Below are 13,658 nucleotides of genomic sequence, written 5' to 3'. Positions count from 1 at the left end.
TGTCATGTTAGAGAAAATAGTTGACAGACTAGCTTTAGCAAAAAGTATCTTAATTTTTTAAAGTAACTAGGGATATTTAAAATTAAAAAGTTTCAGGGATTTTATCTATAGCTCGTTGTGTATGTATGTTCAATGCATACCATTTAATTGTTGAATGTGTAACGCTTACACAGTGTTCTGTCGTACTGTTGATACTCAGATGTTGGTTGAATTGTATGACTTTTTAAAGAAAATCTGTTTATTTTTAAACCATTATAAATTGAAAAGAAGTTGCATTAAATAGCAAATAGAAAGGCTTGGGCATAGGTTAGTGGTGAAGTTTCTGCCAATCCTATACAAGGGCCTGGGTTCAATCCCCAGCACTTGATGAACAGTGCACAGGGTCCTTTCTGTTTTCCCAGCCGTTTCCATTGTGACATCATAAACAAAATAAAGTAATACTAAAGCTAGATATGACACTAGTGAAATACTATTAGATGGACTACAGACTTTACCATTTTCTATGTAATTGTATGTATGTGTGTAGTTCTGTATAGTGTTATTCCTTGTAGAGATTGGTGTAATCACTACCACAGTTAAAGATACTGACATGTTCTATCACCAAGAAGAAACTCATGTACTACATCAGTATATTTATGTCCATACCTTCCTTCTCACCCCACTCTGTCCTTATCCTCTGGCAACACCATGCATATTCTTTATCTGTATAATTTTGCCCTTTTGAGGATGATGAATAAATGGAATCGTGTCGTTTATTATCTTTTAGGTGTTGCTAGGCAGCCAACGCAGAGGCTCCTCCCTTAATCAGATAGGAACGTGGTGCTGTGCCAGCTGCCTCCAGTCCCTGTTTTGTTGCTTTTTGTTACTGAGTCACATTCCCTCTTAAGGATATGGAGAGATGGTGTAGCCATTCACCTGGTGAAGGATACTTGGGTTGATTGTTCTAATTTTTTGTTCTATAAATGAAGCTGCTATGAACTTTTTTTTTTCTTTCCCAGGGACAGGGTTTCTCTGTGTATCTCCGGTTGTCCTGGAACTCACTCTATAGACCAGGCTGGTCTCAAACTCAGAGTTCTGCCTGCCTCTGCCTCTCAAGTGCTGGGACTAATGGTGCACACCACGACTGACTGGCCAAGAGTGTTCCTTGCTTTTGGATTGGTATTGACACGTTAGCTATAACTGTGTAGACTTATTTCTGGTTTACTGCTTTGTCTGTCTTTACAGTACCACATTGTGTTAGAGTGTAGTAAGTGTGAGGATTAGGAAGTGTGTTTTCTTTCAACTTTTTTTTTGTTCTTCCTTTTTTCTTAATTTGCTTTATTTATTCTTGGGGGGCGGGATACCCTCCCATGTTGTAATGACAGCTGAATCCTAAGCCTTCTGCATAGAGATTCGGTGGTGGGTTTTATCCGGATGGTTAGTAAATTCCTGGTGTGCAGAAATTAGGGATTGGATGGTTTTACCACTTGAAGATGACGTTAAAGGTGGCCTGGTGGAATTGCTCAGGGTGGCAGTTTAGTCCCTGACCCAGGTTTTCCAAACCTCAGCAGCAGCTTTTTGGGGACAGGGACTGGTGCTTTGTTTAGGGACAGGGATGAAAGACAAAAACTGAAGCACTGTGTCACCCTTGCAAGGGACAGTGTGGGACTCACTGATCTTATTCCTATAGCAGACTGTCTGCACAGGCACAGTGTGAAGCTTTGGAAAGCTCACAGCCCCACCATAGTGGTGGTTTCCTTCTGGAGCAGTTAACACTGCATGCCACCGTTCTGTGCTTCCATAACTACATAGCAAATTTAGTCTTAGGATAGGGCCGGGATTAGGACTGAGGTCCCGGAGCCCCTTCTCTACTGCTTTTCACAGACTTTGGATGAATGTTTTCTGTTTCCCTCTGTCATGAAGTGGGCCTTGGGCCCTGGAGGTCATCTGCTCTCCTCACTGTTCTTTGTCTTCTGTGTACTTGAGGTGATAGGTGCGTGATGGTTGTGTGTTTGCTGTTTTCTGTTTTAGTCCAAAGAACTGGAGACGTAGCTTCCTAGGGATGATGCTTGCCCTAGTATATAGGAAGCCCTCAATTCAAACCCCACCACTGCAAATATAGCCAATAACAACTTTATAAACCAGTTTTTGATCCTAATCTCAAGTCTACCAGCAGTGAATGGTTTAAGAATGGACATGGGAAGGTAGGCATGGTGATCCAATGCTTTTAATCCCAGCACACAGGAGGCAGAGGTAGGGGGAATCTCTGTGAATTCGAGGCCAGCTTGGTTTGCATAGGGAGTTCCAGGGCTTTACAGTCTGTCTCAAAAAAGAAGAGTGTGTATTTGCCCGGTGTGACTAAGGAAGCACGAGAAGAATGTTGCTAGCCTTTTGATAAGTGTTCTCAGCTCAGAGAGAACATACAAGAAAGTGGCCTGTTTTTCTGGTGATATACTTCTACAATTTATTTATTTATTTATTTATTTATTTATTTATTTATTTAATCAGTGATTAATAGAAGATTTATTTATGCAAGAATGGAGTCATCCTTGCCAAACTTAGGAGAGGTTAAATGTTTGGTCCAATTTTCCTTTTTGGATAAGTCTTTGCCTTTTGTCTATGTGTGTTTCGAAAATATAATACCAGAAGATGAGGGGCCCAAATGGTGCCACAGCTCCTAAAACGGAGTTCTTAGGAGTGGGTCTGAAATTAGGATAAATATCTGCTGATTTTGTATAGGTCCAACAGTGTGCATTTGGTGTTTGGGATCATTGTACTGAAGCAAGTACTCCTGCCTTACGGTTTCACTGCTGTGATGAGACATCCATGACTGAGGCAACTCTTACAAAGGCAGACATTTCATTGGGGCTGGCTTACAGTGTCAAAGGTTCAGTTCCTTATCATCACACCCACCCACAGTGATGAACTTCCTCCAACAAGGCCACACCTCCTAATAGTGCCACTTCCCATGGACCAGTCCTATTCAGACCACCACACTCATATTTAAGCTGGGGTCCCTTATACTCAAGTGCTCAACCTGTGCCATTTGGATCTCCAGAGATATGCCATACTCCGCTGGGTCAAGTTGGGTACTGGGGAGAGTGGCCCAGGGACACAGGCATGTACTTGGAACCTGGCATCTTAGCTCTTGGTGCACATCCTCCCTACTATTGATTTACGTCAATTCCATTCAAAAATCACTGAATTTTGCAGGATGCAGTGGTACATGCTTTTATTTATTTATTTATTTATTTTTAAAGATTTATTTATTATTATATGTAAGTACACTATAGCTGTCTTCAGACACACCAGAAGAGGGCATCAGATCTCATTACAGATGGTTGTGAGTCACCATGTGGTTGCTGGGAATTGAACTCAGGACCTTCAGAAGAGCAGTCGGTGCTCTTAACTGCTGAGCCATCTCGCCACAGCCCGGTACGTGCTTTTAATCTCAGCACTTGGGAAGCAGAGGCTGACTATCTCTGTGCATTTGAAGTCAGCCTAGTCTCCTTCCAGTACTAGGACAGCTAGAGGTAGAGAGTGACATCATCTTTGGGAAAAAAAGGCAAAAAGAAAATTCAGCATAGTCAGTTTTAATGAGTATTATGCTACTACACTGCGTGATAAGATTGTGAGTGTCTGTTTGTCTTTGTGTTTCTCTCCTGTGTTGCTGTTTATTTCTTGAGACAGGGTCTTGACATGTTGTCTAGACTGGCATTAAGCTTTCAGAGCTTTTGGTTCAGCCCTGAAAAGTGAGTGTTGGGATTGCATGTAAGTGTCCTTGAAGCCTGGCCAGGTAAAACTTGTTGTTATATATTTAGACTGTTCTCTTTTCTCTGGATACTACCAGCAACACTGATAAACGTCTTTGGTTATCAATATGTCCATAGGTCCATAAGCATTTGGTTCATATGCTTGCTTTATCTCACGACAGTGTCTAATCTAGCTCTGGTCCTTGTGTCTCAGTTTCCTTGTGCTAGGATTATGGTTGTGTACCGGCATTCTTGTCTGGTCTGTATTTTGGATAGCTTTCTTAGGATAAACAACAAAGACAATAGGCGTTGAGTTGTTAAGTTTGTTGGTACCTAACAGTTGAATTGTTTCCTTAGTTCATTGAAAGAACAAACCGTTTACTAAGTGAAAGAATGGATGTTCTCCAGGAAAACTATACCTAGTTGTACTCTCCAGAGAGGCACATGCTTGCAACTCCCATATAGCCTTTCATATTTAATCCTCCAGTGTCCTCTGTCCTCATTTTTTCATAGTTGGGGCTTACTCTAATATTCAGACTTTGTTACTTTCTCTAACTTACGGCAGATCAAATCAAACCAGTATTCCTGCTTTGCTAAAGGAGAAACGATTTCTTCTCATTTGGTCATGGTCTATACAAACACCCTTCCTCCTCTCACTGGTAGTTTATCTTCTAATTCATAGTCGTCCCTGAAATTACAGATATTTGAAATAGTTGACCAACCTTATAGGTAATATTCAACATATGAACAGAAAACAAAGTATAATTGAAGAAAGAAAATCCAGAATTAGTTTTTAGAAACCAAATAGGATAGTGGTTCTTAGAATACATGAGAAATTGTAACCTTTGGTATCTCTGGGGTTTTGTTTCTTGTCTGTACAACAGACTGTAAATGTATCTTTTATTCACCTGATGTAATTGTCCTCTCAGAGGCTTCCTGTAGGCTCACCCTTTCTAGCTCTTTCTGAACTTTGGCTAGCCTTTCAACTCAGCTGTTCTGGCCCAAACTGCCCTCTAAGCTGACGAATTCAAACTGGCTTCTCTTGGTTTCTGAGTTGCTCTGCTTAGCCTCACACAAACTCTGGTAATCTATTCTAACCTTCTGGCTCCTTTTCATTCTCTGGCTTGTTCTGTCTTTGCCTGTAGCCTATCTGCCTCTAAACTTCACAAACTGAACTGCCATGAGCTCAGCTCCTTTGTATTGCCTCTCAGCTGCCTCCCACTGACAGCACCAACTCACCTCCACCAACTGAGCTGACTGAACCGACTGAATTGAGAATGACTGTCCCTTACTGTGCTGCCCTCTCTCTTTTTTAAATTTATTTTTATTTCATGTGCATTGGTATTTTGCATGTATATATGTCTTTGTGAGGAAGTCAGATCTCCTGGAACTGGAGTTATTTACATACATTTGTGAGCTGCCATATGGGTGCTAGGAGTTGAATCTGGGTCCTCTGGAAGAGCAGCCAGTGTGCTCAACCACTGAACCATCTCTCTGAGAGCTCTCTGAACTGCTCTTTTAGGTCTCCTCTCTTTATTCTGCTGTTCTCTTAAAGGCTAGGTATATCTTATCTCTGACTCATTCTGTCAAGTCTTTTTCTGATATGTCACTTTGTTTGCCTCTCGATTAGATATCACTTTCAAACATGGCTGCTTCCTTCTATAAACTAACTGTACCTACATTGTTTGGGATTAACAGTGTGTACTAAGGACATGTCTGTATTCCAGCCAGAGGAATTAAAGGTGTGTGGTGTGTCTACTTTTCAGCCTGATCACACAGATCTAGGTCTTTGAATGTGTTCCCTTGCCAGAGAAGCCATGTTGCTGGATTAAGATTCCTCTACAACAGGCCCACAATAATATCTTCCCTACTTAGCACACAAGCCTAGATAGATATAAACAACTTGTGAAATAGCACATTCTTACTGAATGATTACTGTGCAAAGATTGTATATGTTCAAAGAAGTAATTTCTTTGGAATGTTTGAAAGTTTATTTTGTAAGAGGCTCTTTATGATTTGAATTTTGCCTGTCTCATTAGCCTCAAATCTGGTCTTTCTTACCTGTTGTTTCAGCCCAGGAAAAGTAATTATCCTGGTCATATCATCCCAACCTCCACCCCACCGACCCTGTGTGTATGTGTGCATGTGTGTGCATATATACTTCATTTTATTATTTACATATTTTAATTTATTTTCCATATATGACTTGTGACCTCTCCCTCCACCTTCTTTTTTTCCTTTTTCTTTAAAAAAAGATTTATTTATTTATTTAATGTTTGTGAGTACACTGTAGCTATACAGATGGTTGTGAGCCTTCATGTGGTTGTTGGGAATTGAATTTTAGGACCTCTGCTCACTTTGGTCAACCCCATTTGCTCAGTCCCTGCTCACTCTGGCCCAAAGATTTATTTATTATATATAGGTATACTGTAGCTATCTTCAGACATACCAGAAGAGGGTGTCAGATCTCATTACAGATGGTTGTGATCCACCATGTGATTGCTGGGATTTGAACTCAGGACTTTCAGAAGAGCAGTCAGTGCTCTTACCCACTGAGTCATCTCGCCAGCCCCTCATCTTTTTCTTTTTTTAAATTGAAAATTCATACAGTGTATTCTGATCAGTTTCCCTTCCCCCATCCCATCCCAGATCCTCCCCACCCCGTCCAATTCTGTACCTTTTTCTCTGTCTTAGAAAACAGGCAAATAAAAAAAGCAATAATAATACTTAAAAAAAAAAGCAATGACAAAGCACAAGAAACACACATAAACATACATAGATAAGTCAAACCCTGCAAAAACACCAAACCAGTAACCATAATATACAAACAAAAGACTAATAAGACAAAAAAAACGCCCAAACAAAACATCATGAGGCCAAAGATATACAGAAACACCATTGAGTTTGTTTTCTGTTGGCCATCTCCTGCTGGGCATGTGGTACTCTGTGAGTTTGGATTATATATACAGTGAGATTCCATAGGAGAAAACTGATTTTTCCTTTGCAAGCAATCATCAGTTGTTAATAGCTTCTTGACTAGGGCTAGGAGACTCTGTCCAGTTTCCCATCTCAGTGCTGGGGCCCAGGCTGGCTTGAACTTGTGCAGACTTTGTACATGCTGTCATGATCTCTGTGTGTTCATATTTGCACTAGTTCTTTTGTGTCTGGACAACAGTGTTTCTTTCCTTGGGAGTCAACCATCCCCTTAAGTTTTACAATCTTTCTGATTCCTCATCTATATAGCTCCCTAAGCCCAGAGTCCAGGTCTGGTGTGACTACTCACATTCCTATATTTTTAATCATCTCATTTCTCTGTTTGGGATACTGTGGTGGTTAGAGAAGAAATGGCCCTTATATAGACGCATGTGTTTGAATGCTTGGGCAGTAGGAAGTGGCACTATTAGGAGGTGTGGCCTTGTTGGGGTGGGTAAGGCCTTGTTGGAAGAAGTGTGTCACTATGGGAGTGGGCTTTGAGGTCTCCTATGCTCAAGCTACACTCATTGTGGTACAGTCTCCTGCTGCCTTAGGATCCAGATGTAGGACTCTCAGCTCCTTCTCCATGTATCTCTTGCTTTCTATATGTGCATGTGCATGTGTATGTGTGTATGTCTATGCATATGTGTGTGTATGTATGTACGTATGTATGTATGTATATAAACAAGTAAATATATACACGTATAAAATACATATAAAATATATACATATATATTTATGTGTAACTATAAGTACATATGTATATATTTGTGTTTTAATGTGAAGTATGTTGTGATAATGACAACAGCCGTTAACAATTAATGACAGACTATTATTTGTGAGGCAATGCTCTAACTCTTTTATCTGAATTAGTTTATTTCATCCTTAAAATAAAGTTTGTGGTTTTGTTTTTTTTTAAAAGGTGGGTCTTACTATGTAGTCCTGGCTGACCTAGAACTTGCTATGTAGACCAGGCTGGCCTGGAACTTGAATGATCTGTCTGTCTTTGCCTCCTGAGAGCTGGAGTTAAAGGGATAGGACACTATGCTGGACTAAAATAAAATTTCAGCCTTTAAACTTAAGGTACATAATTTCTAAGTACAACACATATTTGGATACAAAGGAAATATTAAAGTAGTTACCATTTATTAAATCCCTGTAGGAACCAGACACATCTATAGCTGCTTTATGCACATTTTCCCTCATCCTTTCCACAGCTCTTAAAGTCTAGGTATTATTTTATATTTAAGGACATACAGCTTAAAGAAGAAAAAAATGTGCCCCAATTCACACACATTTGTGAAAGATTGAGTTAGAATTTACTTGATTTGATTAGCTGTACTAGAAATTAAACTTGTGATCTCTGGCATGTTGGACAAGTGTTTTATCTTGGAACTATGTTTATTTATATTGATTGATTGATTGGCAGGGTCTTGCTATGTAGTCTTGGTTCACAGGATTTTCCGGTTTAGCCTCTTGAGTGCTAGGATTGTAGGCATTACACTCAGTGTTGGAATCGAAGCTAGTTTTAGCTTTAACTTTTTGGGTTTTGTTGATATGAGGCTAGGAGGATAGAGATAGGCAAACTCAGTAAGCTAAAGAACTGTACAAGATAGGCCAGCCTTTCAAGGAAGAGAGAGTGAAAGCGATATCCATGTATTTAAAAATAGGAGGGCCATCTTTACATTTACCTGTATGTCCCTTCCTTTCTAGGACAGACTAAGAAATCTTCTTCTATTAGCACGGCCGTATAAAGGCTTTTGGATTCATACTGTTGCAGTTGATGGCACATGGCAGTTCCGAATGCTTCAACCATGTGCTTAATTGGAAATTCATTCATGGCAGCTGCACCATGTAGCCAGATGGGATTTAAAATCAGCATGTTCATATTATTAAAAAAAAAAAAAACTCAAAAGACAGAAACCCTAATTTAAAAATGTCAATTTGCAACCTGATGTTGTCATGTTAGAATTTTGCCCAATAAAGAATAGGATATGTTTCATTAAGTGCTTGTTAAATTGTTTACACTTGTTGTACACTGCACAGATGTGCTCATCTGGATGGATTGCCTCTAAAATTGTGTTCTGTGGAAGGAAGGAAAGTGAGCTGTTTCAGTTAGGAATTTGGAATGGCTGTTGAACAAAGGAGTACAGTTAAATTTTTAGTTTATGGGATTGACTTTACCAGTTGGTTTTGTAGTTGTGTTTTCTAATTAAATGGTGGTATTATAGCTGTGGGAAGCATAGAATAACAGAGAAAGACTCATCTAAAATAGGCAGCGTTGAAAACTGCGTCAGATGGGCCCTGTCTCATATACTTTTTTTTAAAGCAACTTCCTGATTGAACTACCTACTTATTGTCTCACTTCTCCCAGGTAAATCTTCTTTATTGCTTTTCTCTGAGCTTTCTTAAATACAAATTTTACCCTTCTTCCCTGCTTTAAATTTGCTTTAAATTTCCGATTTCCTTTGGTAGAGAATTCAGTGCTCTTAATAGCTGAGCCATCTCCCCAGCTCCCAAGTTCCCATTCTTTCTTCATTTCTCAGTCTTTTTGTTTGTTTTTTTGAGACGGTCTCATGTAGCCAAGGCCTGCCTCACCTTCCAAATGTTGGGGCTACAGGTATAAGTCACTATTCTCAGCTCTGAGTTGTGACTTTGTTCAAATATCTTAAAAATTCCTTTCAGAATCATTTATAATTTAATTATATGCCAAACTTAAAACAAGAAACAAGCCACCTTCTTAATCAAATTTCACAATAAATAGTAGCATTTTGTCTTGGGAGAGTGACTGAGTAATGTTTTTGATTACCTCTAGTTTCAGCTCCTACAATTTTCCTCTAAGTTGGAATGTTGGTTCATTATTACCCTGATTCTAGCCTGTCAAAGCTACTAGTTTTTGGAAATAGATCTTAGGTGGTGTGTGAACAAGCTGTGTTACCTAGTGTCATTCCTAAACAGCCTTTACTAGGAACTTGCTATGGGATGATGCTGGGGTAGCTTCTGCCAGACCAACTTCTGTATTGTACCTCAGTGAATACATACAGATTAGACACAGCCCTGTAGAATTTCTGCAGTGATCAAAATATGTATCTTTGTGTTGTCTGATTGACCGTTACCTGCTGTGCTCTTTAGTACATGCAATATGGAAATGAGATCCAGGAACTGAAAGTGAATTTCACTTTGTTTCAGTTAATTTCGATAGGCACACATGGCTAGTGGCTGCTAGCCTCTGCATGCCTGGAGGCTCAGATCAGTGGGAAATAAGACATACAAGTAAGAAAGTACACTTAACTGTAATACAAGGACTTGGGGTTTAGTTATGCTGGTAACATACTTCCCTCATATGTCAGTTTGATTCCTGACATGAAAATAAAAATGTGACAGGAGTTGTGATAGAAAACATACTTTGGATTTTCTCTATGATTAGTCAGATATATCAGGGGTAAAAGAAGAAACAATTATAGTCACTTCTCAAAGTTGAGAGCTTTAATAAAAATGATAGTTTTTACAAATTTTTTTAAAGATTTATTTATTTATTATATGTAAGTACACTGTAGCTGTCTTCAGATACACCAGAAGAGGCATCAGATCTCATTACAGATGGTTGTGAGCCACTGTGTGGTTGCTGGGATTTGAACTTAGAACCTCTGGAAGAGCAGTCAGTGCTCTTAACTGCTGAACCATCTCTCCAGCCCCTAGTTTTACAAATCTTAGAAGATAAATGAATATAATTGGCTGTCATTTGTGCATTTGGGGGTAGAGGTTCAAGACAGGCTTTTTCCTATGTAGCCTTGGCTGTCTTTCAACTAGTTCTGAAGACAAGGCTGGCCTTGAACTTATAGAAATCCACTTGCCTTTGTCTCTCAAATGCTGGAATTATAGGCGTATGCCACTATGCCTGGTGTCATATGTGCATTTTGGAGTTGTATTTCTTAGCCCGGCATGGTGATGGCATGCCTGTAACCCTAGCACTTACGAGATGAAGGCAGGACGATCAGGAATTCATGGGTACTATTTTTAGTTAATAATGAGTTTGAGGCACAAGATTCTGTCTAATAACAGACAGCCCCCCCTCCCCAAAAAAGAACAAAAACAAATGAAGAGTGGTATTTCTTCTTCTGCATTTGTGGGTTACTCTTTTTTGGGAGTAGGATACCAGGGTATAATAAACTCATTTCTCAATCTTCATTGTTTATAATATGACCTTATCTTTGATTCGGAAAGAAACAGAAATTTGTAAATTTTCTGGCTATTATTATTAGGATATTAAAACTGGTGGAAAACTTAGTTGGAATTTTTTTTTTTTTTTTTTTGGTGCTGGGCATGGTGGTGCAAACACTTAGTCCCAGCACTCAGGAGTCAGAGACAGGTGGATCTCTGTGAATTTGAGGTCAGCCTGTTCTACATAGTGAGTTCCAGGACAAATAGAGCTACATAGTGAAACCTTTTCTCAAAAGAAATTATTTTTGATGACTAATAATGGGTATTATTAATGAATAATAGGTAGGACTTTTACTTTAATTAAAACATTTCATGTGTGTGGTTTTGTGTGTGTCTGTGTGTCTGTGCAGGAGAGTATGCACATGGAGATCATAGAGGACAGCTTTTAGGAGTTGATTCTCTCCTTTCACCATCACATGTCCCCCACACCCAATAAATAAATGTAGTACACATTTTAAAAAACTTGGTCTAAACTAACAAAACAGAAAGTGCCTGCGGGTGTCAGATTCTGTGCCTTATACATTTGTATGTTATAGTTTCAGTTTAAGAGCCCATAATCATCAGACGGTTATCTTTTAGGGAGCGAGCTTTTAAACTCCTTTCTTTCCTTTCTTTCTTTCTTTCTTTCTTTCTTTCTTTCTTTCTTTCTTTCTTTCTTTCTTTCTTTCTTTCTTTCTTTCTTTCTTTCTTCCTTCCTTCCTTCCTTCCTTCCTTCCTTCCTTCCTTCCTTCCTTCCTTCCTTCCTTTCTTTCTTTCTTTCTTTCTTTCTTTCTGGAAGAAGACCCTGGTAAATAGTGCTAACCATTCATTTTAAATCCTCCCTCGTAGCCGGGCGTGGTGGCGCACGCCTTTAGTCCCAGCACTCGGGAGGCAGAGGCAGGCGGATTTCTGAGTTCGAGGCTAGCCTGGTCTACAAAAGTGAGCTCCAGGACAGCCAGAGCTATAAAAAGAAACCCTGTCTCGAAAAACCAAAAAAAAAAAAAAAATCCTCCCTCGTCTCTGATGGCCTGGACTTCTCTCTTCTGTAACCAGTGCTTGTTTGTCACCTTCTATCACCAGCTAGCGAGCTTTCACTGTAGTTTCCTGCCAAGTTAGAACACCGTTGCCTTCCTACTCATACACTCTGTGTTAATTAGGGCTTTTAATGAATGTTCACCCAAATATGAATGTGTTTGAGAGAATAAAGGAGAGGCCCTAAAACTGATAATAAAGAAGGTGGTTTTATGTAGCAGCCATTTGTAGGTGTGAGACAGGATGATGTTTGTTTCTGTGAAGAAGTGGGGAGTCCTTTGCTCAGAGTAAACATGAAAATTCCTTAGGAATTCAAAATAACTACCAGCAAAGAGACTGTAGAGTTGCATCTGGCAGTATTGGAGGCAATATTGAAAGTGAACTGGAGCCGGGCGTGGTGGCGCATGCCTTTAATCCCAGCACTCGGGAGGCAGAGGCAGGCGGATTTCTGAGTTCGAGGCCAGCCTGGTCTACAAAGTGAGTTCCAGGACAGCTGGGCTACAGAGAAACCCTGTCTCGAAAAACAAAAACAAAAAAAAAACAAAAAAAAAAGAAAGTGAACTGATGGAAGCAGGAGTCTTGATAGGGCTGGCAGGTGTGTATATGTGGGGTGTGTGTGTGTGTGTGTGTGTGTTTCTGTGTAATGATCAAGAACTTTCTTTAGTTTGCTTTATTTCTTTATTTTTAAGTGAATTGACTTGGGCTGAGTTCCAAAGGCAGATAAGGTAGCAATAGCTTAATTTACACATGTAAGTTTCTTTTATAAAAATAGTCTTCATATTTCAACAGTCTTTGTAATCTGCTACATCAAGTTTAGGTGTGTCCTCTTCAAATGTGACTATCTCTAGTTCCAAGCTTAGGTTAACAAGACTGGCCCAGGTAGTAATCCTGGCCAATTTCTGTTTTATGATGTAGTAAAGAACTTGAACTTTGAAGTGCCAGCAACTGAGATTGAATTCAATTTCTGTTACTAGCTGTGTGATGTTGAGCTAGACACTTGACCTTTCTATGCTTAGACTTCTCCTTTGTAAAAGATTATAGGATTATGATCATAGTTGGGTAGGATAAGGTACTTGCTCGTGCAAAGCACTCAGTAAATGTTAACTGCTCTCATTGTACCGCTTGTCATATTACTGTGGATGGCCAGTTCATTCATCTATTTATAAATTCTCATACAAATGACAAGTTTTACCATCTTAATTATTTTTTATTTTATGTGTAAGCATTTTGTCTGTATGTGTGTCTGTGCACCATGCACATGCAGTGCCTGTGGAGGCTCCAGATCCCCGGGAACTGGAGTCGAAGATGATTGTTACGCAGCATATGAACTGGACCCTGGTCCTCTGCAGGAGCAATAAGTGCTCTTAACTGCTGAGCCATCTCTACAGTTCTTTAAATATTATTTTCTAAGTTAATAGCAATCAAAGTGACTTTAATAAAATCTGTTAATTTTAACACAATGAATAGTTGCCACATCCAGCATAGCTTCAGGGATGAACCCAATTGGGGTGGCAAGAGAATGAAGAATAGACAAATATACCAATAGAAAGCTGGCATCAGGTGGTCTGGATTCTGCAGGAGAAATTACAGCCCTCCTAGAAGCTCAGCAATTTATTATATATAGTTGAATAGAGAGGCAGGATTATTGCACACAGCTAAACAAGGATGTGTGTTATTACATAACACAGAGATAAGGGAGAGATAGAGAGGCAGGGTTTATGG

At 39.5% G+C, this 13,658-nt stretch overlaps 1 protein-coding gene and 1 pseudogene across 2 annotated transcripts in view; one reads left to right on the top strand and one right to left on the bottom strand.

Moving 5' to 3' along the window:
• Nucleotides 1-13,658, top strand: part of Fam168a (family with sequence similarity 168 member A) — a 132,486-nt gene that overhangs the window by 30,890 nt on the left and 87,938 nt on the right. The window lies entirely within an intron of this gene.
• LOC147002925 (NADH dehydrogenase [ubiquinone] 1 beta subcomplex subunit 4-like) lies at nt 2,487-3,119 on the bottom strand (annotated as a pseudogene).

This window comes from Mus caroli, unplaced genomic scaffold (assembly GCF_978045245.1).
Source record: "Mus caroli unplaced genomic scaffold, Mus_caroli_1 scaffold_8, whole genome shotgun sequence".
In the NCBI taxonomy this organism is placed as follows: Eukaryota; Metazoa; Chordata; class Mammalia; order Rodentia; family Muridae; genus Mus; species Mus caroli.
Note: the sequence above shows the minus strand (reverse complement) of the source record. Positions and strands in the feature narration are given on the sequence as shown.